At 34.1% G+C, this 18853-nt stretch overlaps 1 protein-coding gene across 1 annotated transcript in view; it reads left to right on the top strand.

Moving 5' to 3' along the window:
- The window catches only part of LOC140447206 (uncharacterized), a 427560-nt gene that overhangs the window by 333722 nt on the left and 74985 nt on the right, over nt 1-18853 (top strand). The window lies entirely within an intron of this gene.

Raw genomic sequence — 18853 nt, 5'->3', positions numbered from 1 at the left:
TCATTCAATGGGTATTAGTTCTGTGTAAAGTTATCTGTTTCCCATTGGTTGCATCTCTAGGTGGCAGATAGGCGACTATTTTCAATGGTATTCGCCTCTGGGTACATGAAAAATAAAACATAATCTGTGGACTCAAATACGCTGCGCTGGTCCAGAAAATGGCAAAAAATAATTATGTTTTAGCAAGACCAGCAGCCTACTAAAATAGTTCTCGTATATGCTCATAATACGAATAAGAGGTAGTCATAATAGCCAGGCGGCATTAAAGCATTGAAATCAAATTAAATTAGTTTGGAAATGTCTTTAAAATCTAATTCTGTTATACTGGTATTGAAATGGACGACAAACCAGACCTACATGCTGGGGAAAGGGGAAAGAAACATATGTATATAGGCCAGAACCTGCCGTTATAATATCAAGAAGTATAGACCAAAAAACGATATCGGACTAGGTGGAAGAAATGCAAACGTAACCACTGGTACGAACAAAGGAGTCTTCAAACATTCGAAGGCTTTTATATATGAATTTTTGAATAAGAGATCCCAAGATCTATTAAATATGAATAGGAGTGATCTGCGAAATATCGTAGTTCTCCTAATAGGACCTACATAGGGGCATATAATTAAAATTGGACTAACAGAAAGTGCGAGTTGTAAATTTAGTGCGAATTTGATGTTTCCTTGGGGAGCTGATGTTGGATCCCACAAGTACTTGTAACATTTTATCATTAAGCATATTTTCTTTCAGTCAAGCTTTAAGTTTTTATGGAATTATACGATGAAACTTGTACTCTGTACGATGAAACTCTCTTCAAACTACTAAGTCAAAAAATGCAGCTGAGATTTCGAGTTTTCTTTGAAATCCTGCCTTGAAGTGGGTGGTGAGTTATATAACTTACAGCTGTAGTCTGTACAGCTTCTTTTTGGTCTACTTGTTAAACAGGAATCATCTCGAAGAGTCGCGTGCTTATTTTAATATAGATTAGCCGTTCTAGTAGCTTGTGTGTTGTAGACAACAGAGCTATTGATCTGTAGCTCTTGGAATTATCGGATAGTTTACCTTGTCTTAGGAGAGCAGATATTTTTGAACGCTTAAATTCCTGCGGGACATAACCAGTTTTTATAATGTCTGTAAGGGATCATGACAATCAGACTTTTATCTGTTTGCGGTTCATTAAAAAGTCTGAGTTGATACCTTTGAAATTTAGAGCTTTTTCTGATTTATAATATTTTAAAACATTTGAAACATATTGGTACGTAAGGGAACTAAAGTAGTCCATAGATCTAGCTTTAAAGAATATAAGATCTCGTTTGGTGTTAGATATATAAACTTTTGGCGCTATGTATGATGTTACTATATGTAAAGGGACGACGTCTGGATTAACAGTTATCAGTTGTCTTTGCTAAAACAGCAGTTTCCAGTTTTCGTAGTATTATCCTAGCCTTTCTGCTCGATGTTGGACAATTTAGGTTTTCAACAGTTTCCATCCACATTTCCTATCTGGCTACATCTAGTTTGTCGAGTAAGTGGCCTACTACATTTTGATCACCGGTTTCCAGAAAAGCTTGGTACATCTCTATACCGCAAAGGAATACTTTCGTTGAAATGTATTCCTTGCAGTAACCTCTTAGTATACATATCTTAGCAGTTCTTATTACTGCACCAGCAAATATTGTGTAGTTTTTGCTAGTGGAGGTATCTACCTTAAGGGCTTATCTAGTTCTATGGAGAATTTGGTGCAATTAGTATTTTTACGATTCCATCTTGTTCGTGGAATTAAAGAGGTATTTGTGCACATCTCTTAACTATAACTGGGCAATGCTGACCGTGTCTTAAGTTAGAAAGAACTTTTCGTGAAACTTCTAGGAGTTGATCGTTGTTATCATTTGTTACAAATCAGAAATGCATTTATGTTTCTAGGCTGCTGATTTAAATATTAAATGATGCTTGGCAATAAAAACAAGTGGGAGATTTTCGTTCTCTGTCCATTTAACTAGTGGGTTTCCATTAGCGTCGCAGTCTCTGTACTTTCATTGCTCATACAGGCTGTTGTAATCACCTATATTTATTAAGGGGGGTGGTGTGTCAGATAACATGGGCTAATCAAAGTGTGGCTGGGTCATTGTAGCTTTCCTAAAATAGTCTTTGAGTAACCTAACTAACAAAATTTTTGCTTGAATTGTCGTTAATATTAATCCCCATTAGGTAATGTTTTGTAAAACTTAGAGCAAGCTGGTTAAATGATATTAGAAATAATAATTAAGAAACAATGCAATATTTTGACTGTAAATAAATTAGCGAAAAATAGCAACTACAACTGTGAATAAATTACGAGAATTAACAAGCTTTAGCTCAAAATATTAGCTGTACAAAGAATATAGACTCACCTTTTGATATATTGATGTATTCGTAGCCAGTGGATTACCGTTGGTACCACGTCACGACGTTAAGGGACGCCCGGTGCCCAGGCTTAAAAAAGGACTTAACCGATACACTCGATATGCTTACTGTACGCTGTGTCGTGATGAAGTGTTTTGCCTTTAGATGGTCAGAAACCCTCTGGCCACACTTCGAGATGGGCCGTAGGAAGAGGGTATACCAATAAATCACTCTATTGTATTGCGATTTTGAATGGGGGTAATTTAAGTTAATTGTCATGGTAATACGATACTTTACATGTCCTTTACAAATTCTCCTACTGTTCCAGAAATGAACATATCATTTTAAAATATAAAATAAAAATATAGTTCTTTACACTTTTCTTAGTGTAGAATAAGTAAAATAGTCACTTTATGAAGTTTGCTCGGGATAGCCGACTTGTTGGCGCCACCACAGCCTCTTAAATAGGTTTCACACCTAAATACAAGAGGGGTAATCTACACTTTTACGCACCAAGTATTATTTTTTAGTTCGTTCTCACAGATCGCCCTTGAGGCATCGCATTTTAAATTGACTCTCAATTCATATACAAATATTTCTCTACGCCGAAACGCGGGCATTTTTCTCATAAATACGGTTTTCTCTTTTACGTGTGATAAAGAAAGAATTATTTGATACTGTATAGTCAGCTAGAGCCGTGTTGAGGCTTGTCTACTCTAAAAATAAGTTAATTATAAATCGATAAACTAAAGGTGATTTTATTTCTCTGGAGCTATATTTGCTCATATTAACAATCCTTATCCTTCAACGGTCACTGAAGAACCAAACCTATGGAGATACATCCATTCACAAGTCCTTTGAAGTAAGGCTTGGAATCAAAAGATTTCCAACCCTCTCATATAGGGAGCCAGTTACAAGGCTCCCCTCACCTACCTTAAAACAGAATAAATGAGCTAGCCAGTTTAACAATGCGATTTTACGAAATAACAGGGAACAATATATTTTAAAGCAAAGTCGTTATAGTATGCCATTGAATTAGATCACATTATTGTACAGTAAAAAATAATATTAAATGTAAAAATATGAAAATAATTACTACATACTTTCCCAAACAGGTATATTTTGTAATAAAATCCTCTCCAATGATAAAATCTTTTTCCTAAGGTATCCACATACTCCAATCTTGTTATTTTTTAATACTATTCCTCGCTGGACTACGAATTGAAATTTATTTATTTTTTAAACATACAAACAAAATAAATCCATTTTTATTTACATATTATGTAATTCTATTTATTTTAAAAACATTTCGCATGGCGAAAAGCAATCAAGTCCCAATGACTACATGGCTTAAACGAAATCCGAATTTTGTGAGCAGACTTCTGATTAGCAAAGAGCAAGTATTTTAAAACTCTTGGGAGTTTAATTTAAATTTAACAGTTCGGGGCAAAGAGAAGACGTCGCACGTGTGACATGCTTATAAGATCGTTAAGCGTAGGATGCAATGTAAATAAAAACGACATAAGGCTGAAGATTTAAAATTGTTTACTGCTAGAGAAAAAAGTTTAAGAAGTAGACAAGACACTAGGGAAATAATGAACTACGCGCTACTTAAAAACAATAAAACAAACATTTTTAAAAGCTTGATTTCTATGCAAAATGGCTATTATTAAAAATATTACTAGGTTCTACTTTTTTCTGTCAACTTTAGTTAAATTATTATATTTATATGGGATTAACCCAGGAATACACGCGACTAATAGTTTCTGCCCTTTGGGGACGATTTTTAAAAAATAGTTATTTAACCAACAAGTGTATTAATAAGGCCGATTAAGAATTGAGATATTTTAACGCGTGAGCGGAGCGAGGGCGTTAATGTTCGAGATTGTTAATCGCCATTTTAACTCACGAATTCGTTACAAAACTTTTCTGTCTACCGTACTTTTCAGAAATAAAGATATCTTAGTTTAAATTTTTTATTTACTTAACGATAAACAACAATTTTTCAGCTTTCATTAACTTTATTCAAAGTTTAATTTTCCTTAGTGGTAGTTTTATTATTGTAAACATTAATATTCGAAATAGTACAATTACTGAAATTAAAGGAAGGTATTGATAAATGATTAACTGCTGTATAGCATTTTGACAAATGTATATTTAAGTCTTCTTGGACCTCTGTAAATTCTGTGATAGAAGAAGAAGCGGTGGTGCTGAAGGAAGTACTTTGACAAGGTTTAGTGGTATTTTGTCCCAAGAGTTTTTCAGTCGTCTTAAGTTTATTCTGCATAGAATTATCTATATAACCTTCTGCTACAGTAGTCGATTTCCAGCTACCTAGTCTTTTAATAGCTGAAAAGTCCGCACCACTGTCACACAGTATTGAGGCAGAGGAACGTCTAAAACAATGCCCAGTGTAGAGATGCGGGTGCTCTAATTTTAAGAATTTAGCAATAACGAAAGGAATTTTGGAAAACGTATTTATGCCAACTGGCTGTGTGGAACATTTATTTTTATAAAAAATGAAAAATCGTTTATGTGGTGTGTGTGCCGGTCTTAACAAAATGTAGTTTTTGATCGCATTGAGAATGATATTTGCTTCGTTATCTACTATGGTAAATATTCTATTTGTGTGTAAAACTTTGACCCCAAGTCTTAAACGTTATTTGTTTCTAATTTCAATAGTTCATCCTTTCTTAACGCACCAGCCACTCTGAAAATCAGTGGAACCTACAAAATGAAATGTTATGAAATCATCATCATCATCAGTGGTGCTACAGCTCTAGTTGAGCCTTGACCTTCCCCAGTCTATTTCGCCAGTCGTTTCTGTTCATCGCCAACCGTTGCCAATTTGCCGCGCCGATTTTCCTTGCGTCCTCGTCCACACCGTCCCTCCATCTCAGTCGTGGTCTGCCTCTACTCCTATTTCCCACTGGGACCGATAATAGAGTTCGTCTGGGTGGGTAATTTTCATTTGCTCTTGACACATGTCCAGCCCATCTAAGCCTACCTATTTTTATGAAGGATATTACATCTCTACCATTTACTATTTTTTTATACTTCTCGTACAATTCGAAATTATATCGCCTTCTCCAAATACCATTCTCACAGAATGCGCCCATTATTCTTCTTAGTATCTTCCTTTCGAAGACGAGCAGAAGATTTGCGTCTGTTTTGGAGATGGTCCATGTTTCTGACTCATATGTCAGCACTGGTACGATGAGTGTTCTATATATTATTAGTTTGGTTTTCTGGCTTAAATTTCTGTTCTTTAGCTGCTTGCTTAGTCCAAAATAACATTTGTTTGCTAGCAGTACCCTCCGTTTTACTTCTTCAGATGTGTCATTATCGTTTGTTATGAGAGAACCCAAATATGTAAACTTATTTACTACCTCAAAATTATATTGGTCTATACTGAAGTTTTCTTCGGCGTTTCTAGCTCTATCTCTGTTATTTGGAATAGATGCTAACATTTTGGTTTTTTCCTCGTTTATTTTAAGGCCCATATTTTGTGCGGCTGTCAAGAAGGTGGAAGTCATCTCTTTAAGTCCTCGTGTAGTACGTGCGATCAAATCCAGATCGTCAGCGTAAGCCATAATCTGCGTTGATTTATTAAAGATTGTTCCCCTATTGTGTAACAGCGCGTCTCCCTGCCGTAACCCTGCATATGTTTCAAACGCTTGTGATATATCGCCTTGTATTTGCACTCTGCAGATCACTTTACTCATAGTTGTTTTTACGAGCCTTATTAATTTATGGGGAATGTTAAGTTCATTCATGGCTTCGTATAATTTACCTCTTAGGACGCTATCATACGCTGACATAAAGTCCACAAAGAGATGGAACGTGTCAATATTAAATTCATTGGTTTTTTCTAAGATTTGACGTAGCACAAAAATCTGGTCAATTGTTGACCTACCTGGCCTAAAACCGCTTTGATACTCACCAAGGATTTCTTCCACGTACGTAATTAAACGGCTGTACAGGGTGTTGGAGAATATTTTGTACATTGTATTCAGAAGAGTTATACCCTATAATTTTTACATTCCAATAAATCTCCCTTTTTGTGCAGTGGACATATGATTCCAGTGCACCATTCCTCTGGCATTTGTTCTTCTTCCCAGACTTTGACTATTATGTTGTGAATTTGGTGCATAATGCTGTTACCTCCATGTTTGATGAGCTCTGCGGATACAATCCACTCCTGGGGACTTGCTATTTTTGAGTCGTGTGATTGCGTCTTTCACTTCAAATATTGAAGGAGATTCTACGTGAGTGTTATTTCTTGGTTTTTGGGGTGACGCATCATTTTCCACTTCGGTACTAAGTAGTTCTTTGAAGTGCTCAACCCATCTGCTTTGTACTGCGTCAGCGGTACTGACTATATGTCCATTTTTGTCTCTACACATCGTCAGCCGTGGTTTAAATTCTTTTCTTGTCTTATTTAGGATATTATAGAACTTTCTTATTTCATGTTGCCCCTTTAATGATTGAAGCTCTTGCATAATCTGGTTTTCGAAGGTCCGCTTTTTCCTTCGATGTATGCGTTTTTCCTCCTTCCTAAGATCTTTGTACATTTGCTCCTTATCCCGTGTTCTTCTTTGTTGCATAAGTTTATATGCATAATTTTTTCTTTTAGTGATATCTTCACATTCATCGTCGAACCAACTGTTGCGTGGAGTGGATTCTTCTGGTCCTAGGACGTTGTTTGCCGCTTCCTTAATTGTTCTTCTACATATCCCATTGCTCGCTAGCTGTTAAATTCTCATCTGTTGTGCTTTCATGTTCAAGGTAATTTTGATACCTTTCTAGTGCACGGGGCTCTTTCAAGAGTTTTAAATTGTAGCGAGTACTTTTCTTGCCCTTTTCTTTTTTTGCATTTGAGATTCTTGCTCTTATTTTTGCGCCTACTAACAAGTGGTCTGAATCTATATTAGCTCCACGATAAGTACGTACATCCATTAGATTAGAGAAGTGCCTGGTTTCTATTAGGATGTGATCTATTTGATTTTTGGTTGTACCATCAGGCGACGTCCATGTTACTTTATGGATATTCTTATGGGGGAAGTAGGTACTTCCAACGACCATGCCTTTGGATGCTGCAAATCCTATTATTCTATTTCCATTGTCGTTGGTGACGTCATGAGCACTGCATTTTCCGATGTATGGACTATATATATTTTCTTTCCCTATTTTTGCATTAAGATCTCCAATTATGATCTTGATGTCGTTTCTGGGACATCTATCGTAGATGGTCTCTACTTCCTCATAGAATTGATCTTTGACATCCTCTTCTTTGTCTTCGGTTGGGGCATGTACATTTATGAGACTGATGTTAAAAAACTTACCTCTTACTCTAAGGTAACATATTCTTGGACTTATTGGTTTGAAGTCCATAATAAGATGTTTTACTTTTTTGTTAACAATGAATGCGGTCCCGAATTCGTGATTATTCTTGTGACAGCTGTAATATATATCGCATTGTCTCTTTTGGATAATTCCTTGGCCAGTCCATCTTACTTCTTGCACAGCAGTAATGTGTGCTTTATATTGAGTTAGTATGTCTATTCATTTTTTAAGATTTCCAGGTTCATAAAGTGTCCGCACATTCCACGTGTAAATTTTTAAATCTTTGTTCTTATTTCGTTGCATTGGTCGTCGTCGTAAGTTCCGTCTGGTTTCTTTAGCTGTAGATCTCGTAACGATATTTTTTTTTTACAGGGTAGAGTTGTTAGCCCTAAGCCCAACCTCCAACCTGGAGGGCCAGGGACTCTTCTGTTAGGGTTACCATACCTTAGTCCGTTTTGGTTCACGGGTGGTATTTTATTTCCCACCTACCCGCCGGTCCTAGAACCGGTTAGGGCGTTCCCCTATCCACCATCTGGGGACGCGTCCGATGGGAGACAGACAACTCCACACGGAAATAACCTTCTGCTACAGTAGTCGATTTCCAGCCACCTAGTCTTTTAATAGCTGAAAAGTCTGCACCACTATCACACAGTATTGAGGCAGAGGAACGTCTAAAACAATGCCCAGTGTAGAGATGCGGGTGCTCTAATTTTAAGAATTTAGCAATAACGGAAGGAATTTTGGAAAACGTATTTATGCCAACTGGCTGTGTGGAACATTTATTTTTATAAAAAATGGAAAATCGTTTATGTGGTGTGTGTGCCGGTCTTAAAGCAATGTAGTTTTTGATCGCATTGAGAATGGTTTTTTCTTCGTTATCTACTATGGTAAATATTTTATTTGTGTGTGAAACTTTGACTCCAAGTCTTGAACGTTATTTGTTTCTAATTTCAATAGTTCATCCTTTCTTAACGCACCAGCTACTTTGAAAATCAATGGAACCTACAAAATGAAATGTTATGAAATACGAGTATTAAATTTATACACTTAATTTACTGGTTTACCTTTATCATTAGAAACACGTCGTTACGAGCATCAGAGATGAATTTCTGGACTTGTTCTTTTTCAAGTGTTTTTGATTTCTTCGGTACATAACCTGTTCTTTTTTTCTTGATAAACATAATTAACTTATTATATTTAGATATATCAATGTTTGATTTTAAACTTAAGGTTGATTTTAGCATCGAATATTTGGGCCACAAACTTGCTATTAGTCCTTTTTCGGCAATGTTTGAAAAATATGTCAACAATACAGATTCTGAATGCCGTATTATTTTTCTTCCGTCACACCATGCAATAAATTCAGCGTATGTATTTTCGTACAACACTCTGCTTTTTTCAGGTAGTAAACTTAAAGATATTTCATTTGCAGTTTTTGCCACTTCTGGTGGAGTTAAATTAAACTCTTCGTCAATATCCATCTTTTGATTTTTCAAATACACAGAATTTTAAACAATAAAGCAAATAATGACATACAATGACAGATAGTACTAACAGCGGCTACTTCATTTTAAATTTTTTAGTGGGAATATAAATAGGTATATGTTTGGTTGCCTACAACACAGGTTACTGCTAATCACAGAGCGTTTAATTAATTTGTGCAAGCAATGTATGTTGTGTTGCCTATAATAAAATAGTTCATTAATAGAAAATCATTCATTAATGGGGGTCATTAATCAATGATTTTGAGGGTGTTAAAATTGATCATAAATGGACAGTCGACGGAAATAATAATTTAATTTACAAATGCGAGAGAATGAACTTTATTACGTTCTTAAAAGGTAGAATATTAAAATATGACTTTACTGTACTCAAATCAGACTGAATAATAACTAATTAAAAATAAAATACATTACACATTGGAAAATAAAACAATAATTCACAAGTTGCACTTTTGGATTTAGGTCGATCATAGTTCTGGTGCATTAGAGCATCAGCTTGTGGGGTCAACGACTATAGCTCCTTCACCCTTAGTTTCTGGAATTTTTCATGGAATTGAAAAATGACCTAGGTTGGGCTTGTGGTAGGTTTTCTTCGGGATCATCTTGGATGTGAACACTCTAGATGGGACTATCATATTTTCTCTGTCAATTCGTTGTTCTTATACATTTTATACCAAAATATGCAAAAATTATTATACTTAATAAAAAATATTATTGATATTTTCCAAAAATTAAAAAGCTTTTGAGTTTTTAAGTATCAATGTTTTAATTTCTTCCTGTTTCTTCTTAACTAAGTGAATCTTGTCAAATTGGACATCTTCGATATGAACTTCGGGAATCTCTTCTTGATGAGGACGAGGAAAAACTATATTCGGAAGCAATAGTGGCTGACTTTCAGAAATGAGACAATTATTGCTAAATGTTTGATCTTCTGTACTAAACTGGCATTGGAAAGGAACTATGATGAGATAATTTTCAGAATTAATTGAAGGTCTGTGTTAGTACAGTTCATTTGGATTTTGGATGTAGTGAGACTCATCTACTTGTTGGATTATATTTTTTTAAATGTGAACTTCTATTCTTTGGCATCTCGTAGAATTAGATTTTATTTGAAGAAGTTGAAATAAACAGTCTTCTTCATTTTTACCTTTCAGATGATTCTCGGGACAAAGGAATTTGGGCCTCAGATTTTAGCATTCATTATCAAATAGGTGTTAGTGGGCAATATGGTAGTTCGATTTACAGTAGGAATTGAGTATAAATAATAGTAGGAGTATTCGTTGGGATAAGGAACATTGGAACTATTGGAACATGGACAATGAAAATAATTGTCAACTTATTGTAGTACGCTTCTGTTTCTAAGATTAGGTAGAATGAAATCTCTCTATAGATCCTTTAGATTAGGTACTGTTTGTAGTAACATAATGAGTTTTTACTTTATGTACGTCGAAGAATTCTTTACAACAGAGTTTTTTAATTCTGTGCCTCGGTCCATAGTTACGAGATCAGGAATTCCATGATGTGTCATGAAAAGAAAAGTTCTTACAATTTCAGTACTTGTCAAAGCTGTAAGTGGGTATGCTTGGCTGTATTTAGAAAATGTCTCTATTATAGTGGAAAACTTTTGGCCTTGAAAAGTGTCTACAAATATGATTTCAAACGGTTTTAAAGCTGTGGATCTAATCATTAGTTTTTGGTTTGGCGGGTTACGATCATATTTATTTATTTGGCAAAAATTACAATTATTTATAAAATCGGCTCTAACATCTTGTTTTATTTCTGGCCAATAGTAGGCGCGTTTGATCCTAGTTTCTATTTCTAGAATGCCTAGGTGATTGGTTTTTCCTTCATGAAATAACCTTATTTTTTCATGCTGTTCATCTTTGTCTACTAAATCTTTTAAGATGCTGATACATTTTATTTGCAACTGCAACTTGCAGGCAGAATTTTTAAATGTGTTTTTTAACGTTTCTAATATTTTTGGTCTAAAGGTGTCTTCTTTGAAGTACACAGCATATTTGTATTTGGGGTAAATATAATTTCTTTAAATATAATATATTAATAGTTTCTTCTACAACATTATTTTATTGAGATTTACATATAAAGTCTTTTCCTGTTGGGAAATATCTTTTCAATGCTTGGTTTGGCAGCTGAGTGTAAAACAAAATCAATTACAATTTGGTGATTAAAAATTGATCATTGATATGTTTATCAGAAGTTCCAGAACATTCCTAGTATTGGATCCTCTATACTAGTATGAACAGCTTCTCCATCATCATTATCTTCAATGTTGTTATCTTGGTCATTTCATTGTTCTAAGTTTTCTTCGTTAATGTCGTCGTCGATATTTACAGCCATCGAAACGCTATCATCATCGTTCCATCGTCTTATTGTGTTCTTCCATATATTTTAAAAATTCATTACAATTCTAGATACTGAGTCTGCATTTGCATTGCAACTTCCTTTCTTCTATTCGATTATGTAATCAAATTCGCCTAATTTTAAACGCCATCTCACTAATCGTGAATTTGGTTCTTTCAGAGACATAAGCCACTGTAAAGGTTTATGGTCTGTCATAATTTTTAACTGTCTTCCAAATAGGTAAGTTCCAAATAGGTAACACTCTAGTTTTGTTCGGACTCGTTTAATGTTCTCGAGGCATAACCTACTGGTTTGTCTTGAGCATTTACAATTTGAGATAATACGGCTCCTACTGCTACATTACTAGCATCAGTAGTTAATATAAAATCTTTATCCAAATCTGGATACTGAAGTATAAGCTCATTAACTAATGGATTTTTGCAATGTTCGAAACATTTTACAAACTCTGGAGTGTGTTCTATCTTAGCATCCTTTTTTAAGCATTTTGTTAATGGTTTAGTTAATCTGGCAAAATCTCCTGTAATATCCTAGCAATCCTAAAAATCCTTTTATTTCGCGTGCTGTTTTAGCCTTCTGTAGTTACAATGTGACCAAGACAGACTACTTCTTTCCTTAGAAATTCAAAATTATCTAGCTTTATTTAAAATTATTGGCTTGTAAATGTTTAAAAACTTTTTCTAAATTTACAATGTGCTCTTAAAGTGAGGTAGAAAAAATAATTATATCGTCTAACTAAACAAGACAGATGTGATCTTGAAGACCTCGAAGAATATCGTCCATAACTCTCTGAAAAGTTGCAGGAGCATTCTTGAGTCCAAATGGTATACGAACATATTCATAATGTCCATTTTCAACATTAAAATCTGTCTTGGGATATCGTCTGGGTGCATCTCAATCTGATGAAAACCACTAGCTAGATCAAGTTTACTAAAATAGTTGCAACTGCCTAATTTATCAAGTGTATCGATAATATTTGGTAATGGGTATTTGTCTGGAATTGTTTTCTCGTTCTGTTTCCTTTAATCTACTACAATTCTCCATTTCTTTTTTACTGATGCATCTGCTTTTTTTTGGTACTATCCAGATAGACGAGGACCAAGGTGAGTTGCTTGGTCTATAGTATTTTTAGAGTATAATATAGTCACATATATGGTGATTTGTAATAGTATTTTTTATTTGCAGGTTATGTGTTCTTACGAGAAATAAATAAAGCGTATTTTAGTCATATGGGCTGAAATTGAGAGCGACGATGAGATATATGGACCTCCTAATGACCAAAAAGACGTTTTGGAAAACAATGATCATGACTCTAAGTCAGAGCAATCAGAAGAAGAAGAGCTACCAGATTTTAATGAAACAGAAAAATCTAAACACTCGTCTGTCTTTTATAGGAAGGGACAAAATGACGCTGTGGAATAAATTTTCCGTAGTTGTTTCAAGAAAAAAGACCCGGAGCAGAAACATAGTGACTCAATCTTCTGGAGTAATTGGAAAAGCCAGAGAAGCAAAAACCATTATTGATGCTTGGCAACTGTTTTTTTCAGACTCCGTTATCAGCGAAATAGTTAAACACACAAACAAATATATTTTTCTAAAGCTTTGGACAAATTACAGTAGAAAAAGAGATGTGTGTGTGTGAGAGAGAGAGATGGCATTAGACAAAAAATCTTTTTGCCACAGAAAATTGTTATAAGGATGTTTAAATTTTTATTTTAGAATCGTTTATAAACTTGATTAGAATATTATATATAGATTTGTCAGAATAAGATAACAGATTGCTGATGTTCACTGGTAGGCTAATATTGAGATCAATTAAATCTAGATATAGGCTTCGAGTCTGTTCCCTATGATTAGGACAATCGAAAAATAAGTGGTTCAAATCTCCGACAGATTTACCATCACAAGGACAGAAAGGGGTTTCATAGATTCCAATCCTATGCAGATGCTCTGGAAAGAGGCCATGGTTAAGTTTTAACCGAGTTATTAACGAAGAATGTACTTTATTATAGTTAAAATTAAAATGGGGAATATTTTTTGGTAAGCATGGATGAATAGAAAAGTAATGGTTTCTTGAAGACTTCTGAACCTCTTTATATTTTGACATCCATCTTTCCCTGCCAATACTCCTGATAATAGAAAAAAGATCTTTAAAGTAGTAAAAATTTGTAATTTCTGATATCTCAGATGTATTTTTTGCCATACCATCCACTAATTCGTTTCCAATTACTCCATTATGTCCTTTAACCCAGAGTAAAGTAACTGTTTTTTTTGTGAATTTTAGATCATGTAATAATTTTTTGATATCAAGTATAATGGAGTTTTGAAAACTATCCAATGGATGGCTACGAATAGCTTGTAATACTGCCTGAGAATCTGATACTATTACGATGTTCTCACAATAATTAGTGACACACCAAGTTAGTGCTTTCTGTATAGCAGCAGCCTCGGCTGTAAAAATAGAACAACATTCAGGAATTCGATATTTCTCAACATAATTGCTGTTTGAAACAAAAAAAGCGAAACCAGTACTTTCAACAGTTTTTGAACCATCTGTATAAATTATTGTTAAATCTTCCCCTAATTTGCTTAGTATGGATTTGAATATAATATTAGTTAAAATTGGCAAATCTGAATAAGAGGGCATTATAATGGTTGGTTTGTCTATCAGAACTTCAAAGTCTTGTATGTAAAAAGGAAATTTTGGGAGCTGTAATATATAAGATTGAAATGAATTCGTATCGATAAAAGATTCTGCAAGAGGAGGAGAATTTTTTATTCTCCAATAAGAATTTGTTAAATTTTCTGTCAAAAGTAAACCTATTTTGTGAACCATAGTTGTATTAAACGATCTGTATGTTATTAGACGTTTGTTGGCTAACATTTGCCTACGTATGTGTAAAGGTGGTTCCTGGGCTTCTGCTAGAACTGCTTGGTTTGGTGAAGACATCATAGCTCCTAGACAAATTTTTATTGATTTAAATTGTATTCTGTCAAGAGTTAATAGATTTGTTTTGCATGTTGAACCGTAAAGAACACAGCCGTAATCCAGAATGGATCGTATGTAGGATCTATAAAACATTAAAGAGATATTTTGATCTGCACCCCATCTTTTTTTAGAAACGAAACGCAGAAGGTTAATTCCACGCTCGCACTTTTGTTTTACGTACTTTATATGGCTGGACCACAAGAGTTTTTTATCTAGGATCATGCCTAGATACTTATACTCTTCTGCTAAGGGGAAATTATAATCACCTATCTGGCATTTGCCTGTGACTTTTTGTCTACGTCTAGTGAAACATACAATCGAAGATTTTTCTTGTGATATACTAAAACCCATTTGTTTCACCCACTTATCTAAGTTACTAAAGCTAAGTTTTAGATTCAACATACAATCTTCATAGGATTTATGGCTGGTATATAAACATATATCGTCTGCATATTGAATTATTTTGCATTTTTCATCCGTCAAACCATGCAGATCTGCAGTATAAACATTAAATAATAAAGGACTTAGAATTGAGCCTTGTGGGAGACCGTTATATAATATTCTTGGACCGTGTAATACATTTCTATGGTCCCGTAAGTATATTTTTCTATTCACATACAAATTTATTATATTTACAGATAATCTTTTATCGATACCACACCCCACCATTTTTGAATATAATATATCCAAATCAACCACGTCATATGCACCCTTTAAATCTAGAAACAAACATAGCATAAATTCGTTTTTTGAAAAACAGAGTTGAATATCCGTAACTAAATGTATGAGAGCATCAATGGTACCTCGACCTCTACGAAATCCATACTGTGAGTAGGGAAAAACTGAACTACTTTCAATAAAATGTTCTAATCTAAATTTTATAAGCCTTTCAAAGGATTTTGTCACACATGATAATAGAGAAATGGGTCTATAAGATGATGGAAGTTCTGGGTTTAAGTTAAATTTGAGTAAAGGGCATATGATAATATTTTTTAAAGTATCGCAATATTCTTGTTTCAACCACCAACTATTAAAGATTTGTAAGAGAACATCTTTGGCATTTGACGGCAATTTGTCCAATATCTTATAAGTAAAACCGTCCAAACCGGGGGCTGTATTTCTGCTTTTTTTTAGTGCGAAATCAAGTTCTGAAGGAGTAAAAGGTTTTGACATGGAATCTACACTAGTATTAAAACGAAAAAATTCTTTAATCCTACCAACATTACCAGAGGCAGATGAAGGTGCAAGTTGGTCTAACATTTGTTTAATGAGATTTTCAGAAAGTTGAGGTTTTTTGTTGTACTGATAGTTATTGGAAATTGATCTGACGGTTGACCATATTTTTGAAAGAGGTGTGCTTTTGTTTAGACTATTTAAAAAATTTATCCAACTACTTTTTTTCTTTGTTTTAAATAATCGTTTGGTTTGGGCTGCTATATTTTTATAGTTTATGTAATTATTATAGTTACTTTGGGTTCGATACGCTTTCAATGCTTCTGATCGTTTTTTTATTATGAATGTACATTCCTCATCCCACCAATAAGGCCTTGGAATTGAGGGAGTAAAAGGTTTTTTTATGGGCATAGATTTGGAAGCAGCTAGAGAGATAGTCTGAAAGAGTAGGGCTGTCTTCTCATCGTTAGAAAGATTATTAGATGATAAAATTGTGGATAATTGTTTGTCTAAATCTGTCTGAAATAGCTTCCAGTCAGCGCGGCAATCGTTCCATTTTGTTGATGGATTAATTAGAAAAGAAGTAGGATTAATTTTAAGCTCTATTTTAATAGGAAAATGATCGGATCCCAATGTGTCGGGATATACTGACCAGTTTATACGATTTGTTAATGAGGCTGAGGTGATAGTCAAATCAACGGCAGAATGATTGCCACTCGCGGCGATTCTAGTAGGTGATCCGTCGTTTAGAGAAACTAATTCGAAAAAATCCATGCTTTCGACTAATATTCTACCATTACGGTCATCCGGGATCGGACCCCACATGTAATGGTGGGCATTAAAATCACCACAAAAAACTGTATTATTATAATCGAATTGTTCAAATAAATGTATCCAATCAGTCTTTTCTACTCTGATGTCAGATGGTTTATATATAGACACAAAAGATATATTAATTTTGTTAAGTAAGACTGCACACACTTCTATTCCGGTATTAAAATTATAGTTAATGTTAATTATTTGATAATCAATGCCGTTTAGTATGAAAATGCCTACACCGCCATAGCCACTTTCACGGCATTTTGAAACAAAATTATACCCTTTTAATTTAAAGTCTATTTGGTTTTTCAACCAAGTTTCGGATAAAATTATAATATCTACATGAGAATTATTAATATAATTTATGAGACTATCCCTATTACTTACTAACGATCTACAATTCCATTGTAAAATATTTAAGGAAGATTGAGTAAGTTGACTGTGCATTTGGAAATTAATAATACGAGTGAATGCTTTCATTGTCACTCGTCGCTAAATTATCCGTTTCTCTGTTATTACCTGTTTCTTCTAAATTATTAGAAATAAGTTTTCTTAATTCATTTTCTAAATTGCATATAGGTTGAGATTGATTATTGGTATACATAAGTTGATTAATATGAGATGTGACAAGTAATATAAGTTTCTCTTTATAGTCAATAAATTCGTCCCTGTAGGGATTGGGTATTATAGGATTAGATTTAGGGGTAGGTCTTTTGATAGAAGTTGACGCAGAGGTATGGGGTAAAATTGGTGGAGAAGTTGCTTTACGTTTATTATTTGTAGAAATATGAATAGTTTTCCTTACAGGTTTATTTAATGTGAAATTAGGGACATTGTTAGACGAGGTAGGTAAACTGGGAAAATTGGAAGTGTTATTTAGAATAGAAAATCTATTATTAGTTATTATTTTTGCGTAACTTGGATTGTTATGTAATTGTTCTGCTTCTCTGAATGTTATATTTTCTGATGCCATTATTGCTTTGATTTTCTTCTGTTTTTCGTATATTGGACATTTTCTAGACAACGAGGTGTGATCGTTGGTTTTACAATATATGCAATGATTATTTTCATTACAAGTTTCTACAGTATGGGTGGTGTCTGTACATTTTTTACATCTACTGTCCTTAGATTTACATTGTTTTGAGGAGTGACCATATCTGAGACATTTATAGCATTGCACTACCGGGTGTATGTATGGATCTACTGAAAAGTTGCATAAATTAATTATTATGTTTTGTGGAACCTCGTTTCCCAAAAATTCTACAATTATCATTTGTCTTGGTACTAATTGAGTTGTGCCATCGTTGTTCGTTACTTTTCGTTGCATCCTTTGAACATTTACCACTTGTCTCTCGGATATTATCGCATCCTTTAAATAATTCTCCGAAAAGAAAGTATCAACCATACGAACTATGCCTTTTCTATGTGTATAAAATTTTGGAATATAAGCTATAAGATCATTTTTATTTATTAAATCATGATTAATTATTTTATTTGCTATAGAATAAGTTTTAAAAATGACTTTTACCCTATTAATGCCAACTGTTTTTATATCAAGTACATCATTTTTAATGGACGAATCATTTAATAAAAAATGTCCTACCTTCATTGGAAATAACCTACCGATATTTTTATTTTTGTGTTCAATATATACAAAGAATGGGGCCTTATCGCTGGGTTTATACCGGTTTTCAAAATCAATTAAAGTATTTACAGACCTGTTATCATCAATATTAGTTTTTTCAGACGTGTTTACGGAATGTAATTCATCGGGCGGTCTATGACCTCCAATAGCATCTTCTTCCATACTTAGATTTTTTGGAATACCAAATTATGGGCCTAATTTGCACTAAACAAATTCACAAAATAACACAATAGCGATCACTATCAAACTCGCACCGACAGCAATATCAAAACAAACCGTTCTCTACGGCTATCGACTCGGGTATGTAGAAAAAGAGATACCAAAGCACTTATTGGTATTCTATATTTTGCTAGAGTCTTGCGGTCATCACACATATATTTCAGAGATCTGTGGGCACAGGACGGAACTGGCGTAGAAATTTTTCGTCTTACAATGGGAATAAATCGATTTCAATTTTTGTTGTGAGCGTTTGGCTTTGACGATCTTGATGATAGAGAGGAACGGAAACAGTACGATAAGCTATGTCCTATAAGAGAATTTTTTGATGGATTTGTTGAGCGATGCAAAGCCAAATATGCTCTAAGGGAATTTGTGACAATTGATGAAATGCTTGAGCCATTT

This window comes from Diabrotica undecimpunctata, chromosome 8, assembly GCF_040954645.1.
Source record: "Diabrotica undecimpunctata isolate CICGRU chromosome 8, icDiaUnde3, whole genome shotgun sequence".
NCBI lineage: Eukaryota > Metazoa > Arthropoda > Insecta > Coleoptera > Chrysomelidae > Diabrotica > Diabrotica undecimpunctata.
This window is presented reverse-complemented; position numbering and strand designations above follow the sequence as displayed.